Source organism: Chiloscyllium punctatum, chromosome 31 (assembly GCF_047496795.1).
Source record: "Chiloscyllium punctatum isolate Juve2018m chromosome 31, sChiPun1.3, whole genome shotgun sequence".
In the NCBI taxonomy this organism is placed as follows: domain Eukaryota; kingdom Metazoa; phylum Chordata; class Chondrichthyes; order Orectolobiformes; family Hemiscylliidae; genus Chiloscyllium; species Chiloscyllium punctatum.
Genome location: NC_092769.1, coordinates 33,803,354 through 33,809,443, shown reverse-complemented (window position 1 = coordinate 33,809,443; position 6,090 = coordinate 33,803,354).

Sequence of the window (6,090 nt, the reverse complement as noted above, 5' to 3'; positions counted from 1 at the left end):
TGATCTGTTCTTGGTGGAGTGGGAGAGGGAGTTAAAGTGTTCAGCCACTGGGCCGTGGGGTTGCTTGGCATGGGTGTCCCAGAGATGTTCTCTGAAATGATCAGCAAGTTAGTGTCCTGTCTCCCTGATGTAGAGGAGACCACATCAGGTGGAACAGACACAGCAGATGACATTTGTGGAAGTATAGATAAATTTCTCTGGATCATTTGGGGCCTTTTCGGAGGTGAGGGGGAGGTGTGGGCGCAGAGTTTGCACTTCCTGTGGTGGCAAGGGAAGGTGATAGGTGTGGGGAGTGGGCTGGTGGAGGGGCATGGACCTGACGAGGGAGTCGCGGAGGGAATGTGCCACCGGAATGCAGATAGGGGTAGGGAGCGAAATGTACCCGAGTTATGGGGTCTGTTTACAGGCGGTGGAAGCAGCGGAGGATGATATGATGTATGCAAGGTCGGTGCATTGGAAGTTGAGGACCAGGAGGGCTCCCTGTTGAGATTGCAGGAATGGGGTTCAAGGGCATCATCCACCACGTGGGAGGGGAAATTGCAATTTTTGAAAAAGGAGGTTATCTGGGATATTTTATGGTGGAACTGCTCCTCCTGGGAGCAGGTGCGGTGGAGGCAGAGAAATTGACAATAAAGGGATGGCATTTTTACAGGAGGTCGGGTGGGAGGAGTGTCGTCCAGGTAGCTGTGGGAGTCAGAAGGCTTGTAGTAAATGTTTAGTTGGTCACTGGAGATAGAGGTGGAGAGGTCTAGGAAAGGGAGGGAGGTGTCCGAGATGGTCCCTCTGAAGTTTAGGTCAGGGTGGAAGGTCTTATTAAAGTTGATGAACTGTTCAACCTCCTAGTGGTAGCATGAGGTGGCATTGATACAGTCATCAATGTAGCGGTGGTAAAGGTGGGCAATGGTACTAGTGTAGCTGTGGAAGATTGACTGTTCCACATATCTGACGAAGAGGCAGGCATACTTGGGGTCCATATAGGGGTCCATGGCTACCCCTTTGGTTTGGAGGAAGTGGGAGGATTGAAAGGAAATGTAGTTGAGGTTGAGCATGTACTGCTTGGGTTGGGGTGACAGGAAGAAGGCCTACATCATGGCGTTTGGATGTGTACACGGCCTGGACATTCTGTTCATTCTGGGGCTTATCAATTGTTTGCAGTTATTATGGAACTGCAAGTGCAATGGCTGGGAACTCGGAGAAACCAATGATTAGGTCTTCTGCATGAAGCAAATTTTGACCAGAACATTTAAACACCACAAAGCTCGCTGTAGGAAATGCCAGAACTGCAACTTTTAATAATATTTGAAACTTTGTTAAAAATAGGGATTTTTAGTCATAGTTTCTGAAATAATCAAGAAAATAATTAACCGTTAGAACAAGCTCTTTCAAAGAGAGAGGATTTGCAAAGTTTGAAACCATACAGTGCTGTGGTTTATTTGAATTCAATGTCGGTCAGAGTTAGATACAGCCAAGGTGATCTCTCCATATATTGATTCTGTTAATCTGACACACCGACTTACCTGTCTGTACAAAACTGTATTATTTGTTTAGTTGATTAAAATTTAGGAAACAGATCAAACAGAATGTATTCAGCTGGGAAGGTGATGGATACAGAAGACAGAATCAAAAACTGGGAACATTAAATCTGAAGAGAGAGTAACAAGGAGTACAAGATCAAAGACATGACAAGGTGCATGTCGATATGTTCCAGACGCTAGTGTTTCGAATGAGCTTGTTCGATGGTCGAGAGACTCGTCCAATGACGGCCTGGACTCAGACCACACGGTGGCACAGTGGTTAGCACTGTTGCCTCACAGCGCCTGAGATCCGCGTTCAATTCCCGCCACAGGCGACTGACTGTGCACATTCTCCCCGTGTCTGCGTGGGTTTCCTCCGGGTGCTCCGGTTTCCTCCACAGTCCAAAGATGTGCAGGTTAGGTGAATTGGCCATGCTAAATTGCCCCTAGTGTTAGGTAAGGGGTAAATGTAGGGATATGGGTGGGTTGCGCTTCGGCGGGGCGGTGTGGAATTGTTGGGCCGAAGGGCCTGTTTCCACACTGTAAGTAATCTAATCTAATCTAAACCATGAAACAGAGATCGAAATGTCGATTTGCAAATGTCACTTCGATGTGATCACTTCACACTCTGTGTCCTGATATTGCCTACATTGGCAGATGTTTCCGCCAGATTGCATCCCCTGGGTTTATTTTCTGATCAGAAGTGAGATGTGTGGCTTGCTGCTGGCACATAGAAACAGGAAGTTGTGCGCCAGCTGAGAATGATACATCAGGCGCTACTTTCCGTATTATCAGCACAAACAGTCTTCCTACCTCTGAGGGTGAACACCCACTGACAGGGTCAAGAACAAACGGACAGATTGCTGTAGGTCTCAGCATTGTAATCAATTCCATTCCCATTTCCCAGAATGAAACAGAAGAGACACAAGATTATTTCAGCTAGAGTAAATTATCTATCTGTCAGAGAGATAAGAAGAGTTACCATCGGGTGAAAGGAGCTAAATGACAATATGTAGTTTCGCTCATAAACCTGTGTTTAAATGTAGAAAGCTTGGGTGAAGTTAATAAATAAATCTAAGAGACAGCATTCATTAAAAGTTGGAAAAGTAAAGTTTAAACAATAAAATTCAGCATGGTAACTCTTCTTATCTCTCTGACAGATAATTTACTCTAGCTGAAATAATCTTGTGTCTCTTCTGTTTCATTCTGGGAAATGGGAATGGAATTAAATACAATGTTGAGACCTACAGCAATCTGTCCGTTTGTTCTTGACACTGTGGAAGTGATATCATATCGGAAGTGGTTGATTCTGTTTTTCGGAGAGGCAATGAGATGTGACATCGGGTGTAAAAAGTGGATGTAATGCTTCTTGACTTCAATCAGGTTTTTGACCAGATCTTGCATCTTCAATAAGGTAAGGGTTCATGGGATCTGGTGCAGTTTGGCAAATGCATCGAAGGTTTATTTGTTGGCAGAAGGTAATGGTCGAAGGTAGTCATTGTGAAGACATCTTGTGTCCAGTAGCTTACTATATGACTTGGTGCTGGATCCTTTGCTGTTTGCAGCATATATGAATAGTTTAGTCAAGAATGGAGCAAATGTGATTAGTAAGTTAAAAGATGAGGTGAAAAACGTTTGGTTTTGCAATTAGTGAGGAGGAAAGCGAGTGTGACATCAATGACCTCGCCTGTCGGAGAGAAGAATTGAAAACAGAACATTATATCCTAAAGTCTGTGAAGTAAAGCATTTTCGAGACTAACAAGTTAAGCGAATATATGATGTATTGTTGGAATCTACAAAATACAAACGATAAGCGATCTTCAGGAATCCTGAAGAAGGGCTCATGCCCGAAACGTCGATTCTCCTGCTCCTTGGATGCTGCCTGACCTGCTGCACTTTTCCAGCAACACATTTTCAGCTCTGATCTCCAGCATCTGCAGTCCTCACTTTCTCCTCGATATTGTGGCTAGACCATTAATTCAGGAAGCTGGGGTCTGAGCCCACAGTGCTGCCACATTGAGTCATGAATTAAGGTTGATAATTAAACAACTCATTGAAGGAATAAGCTCCACAGATATTCCCTTGCTCTGCTTTGGAAAGAACAACACATCAGCGCAAAAGTTAAGGCTGAAGCATTCACAGCAACCTTCAGCCAGATGTGCCAACTGTCTGATCCATCTCAGCATCTTCCATAGATCACCAATATTACAGATACCTGTCAGCAGAGAATTCCCTTCGCTCCACGTGAAATCAAGACACTGTTGGGCGAGTGGCACTGGTTACTGTAAATGCTATGGAGCCTGACAAAATTCTGGCAATAATACTGATGACTTGTGCTAGCCAAGCACTCCCGGTACAGCTACAACACTGGCATGGACAATGTGGAAAATAGGCCAGGCATGTCCTGGGCACAGAAAACAGGTCAAACCACCCTGGTGAATTATTGCCACATCAGTCCATGCTCAATCATGAGTTAGGTGTAGGAAAGTGCTTTCCACAGTGCTATCAAGCAGCACTATCTCAGCAATAACCTGCGTAAATGTGGGTCATGCAAGGCCTATTCAGCTCATGACTGAATTACAGACTTGATTTAAACATGGTCAAAGAACTGAATTCTAGAAATGAGGGGAGAGTGACAGCCCTTCACATTAAGGTCACATTCGACAGAGTGTGATATTATGGAGTCCTAGCAAAACCAAATTCAATGGGTATCAGTTGACAACCTCCCTGCTGCCTGCAGTCAGACCTCCCACATTGGAAGATGGCTCTGCTGGTTAGAGGTCAGTCGTCTCAGCCAAAGCAAATCTCTGTTGGAGTTCCTAAAGAAAGTGTTCTTGGCCCAATCATGTTCCGCTGCTTCAGCAATGACCTTCCCTCCATCAGAAGGTCAGAAGTGAAATCTGCATTTATCTAGCACTTTTTCTGTGACTCCTCAGTCCACATTCAAACGCAACAAAATCTGGACAATATCCAGACTTCAGCTGACAACTGACAAATAGCATTCACACCACAAAACTGCGAGACGAAGGCCATTGACAATAGGAGTGAATCTAACCAAAACCCCTTGACATTCAATATTGTTACCATCAGTGAATCCCTCACTATCGACATCCTGGGTTTTATTGTTCATTAGAAATTGAGCTGGACACTCCATATAAATACAATGGTTGTTACAACAGGACAGAGGTGAGGAATACTGCAGCGAGTAACTCACCCTTCTGACTTGCAAAATCAATTGACTATTTAAGAGACAGAAGTCAGGAGAGTAATAGCACAGCTCGCCCCTTGGCTGGATAGGAGCACCTTCAACTGCACTCAAGAAGTTAGGCATTGTCCAGGACAAAGCATCCCACTTGATCAGCAGCACATCCACAAGCGTCCATTGCCTCCATATCTGACGCTTAGTACCAGCCGTATGCTGAAAAATGAGTTGCTGGAAAAGTGCAGCAGGTTAGGCAGCATCCAAGGAGCAGGAAAATCAACGTTTCAGGCATAAGCCCTTCTTCAGGCATACCTGCCATATGCACGATCTAAAATACTGCACTGCAGAAACTTAGCCACTTCCTTAGAAAGTACCTTCCCACTACCACTTGCATCTCGATGGACAAGAACAGCAGATACATGGGAACAGCATCACTGTAAGGTCCTCTCTAATCCACTCCTGACATGGAAATATATCATCGATCCTTTACTGTAATTGGGTCAAAATCTGGAACTCCCTTCCTCAGGCAATTTTGGAACATGTTATTTCAGAAAGGCAGCTTACTGCCATCTTCTGAAGGACACCTACAGACAACTGAAAGCAACCACCGTGTTCCATGAGTCAATAAAAAAAATCATTCAAGCTAACATGACAGTTTGAGAAAGTGGTTGAGGAGGCATTATGGGTATGTAATAAGCAATCAAAAGGTTTGGAGCAAAGTTCCAGAATCAATCTCTACCATGGTAGCTTCAATTAATGAAAGAGTATGAAATGAAAATGCTGGGGTAATGAATGATAATCACAGACCTACTAAAGTTTTGAAACACGTTACATGGTTCAGTATTGTCCTTCAGAGGAGGATGTGTGACTTTCCTACCTGTTCAACAAGAAGGCGATGGTTCCTTTCCTGCGACGAACCTGACTAAGAAAGTGAGGACTGCAGGTGCTGGAGATCAGAGTTGAGAGTGTAGTGCTGGAAAAGCACGGCAGGTCAGGCAGCATCCAAGGAGCAGGAGAATCAACGTTCCAGGCATAACAACTTCATCAGGTATCTTAATGAAGACCTCATGCCCGAAACGCCGATTCTCCTGTTCCGGATGCTGCCTGACCTGCTGTACTTTTCCAGCACTACAGTCTCGACTGAGAAGCCATTTGGTTGTAATAAAGCTTAAGAAAGATCAACCATAATTAGCCAAGCAAGTTGGCAGTCCTTCAAAAAGGTAGCTGATGACCACCTTCTTGGGATATGTGACTAACTTTTTCATAAGTCAGTGCAGAATTCAAAAATGCAAATTATGGTGAGTCAGGCTGTTCAGAGTCCGGTACACATTTAAGATTGATGATTGGATGCAAAGTCTCCTGTGGTGTTGCTGT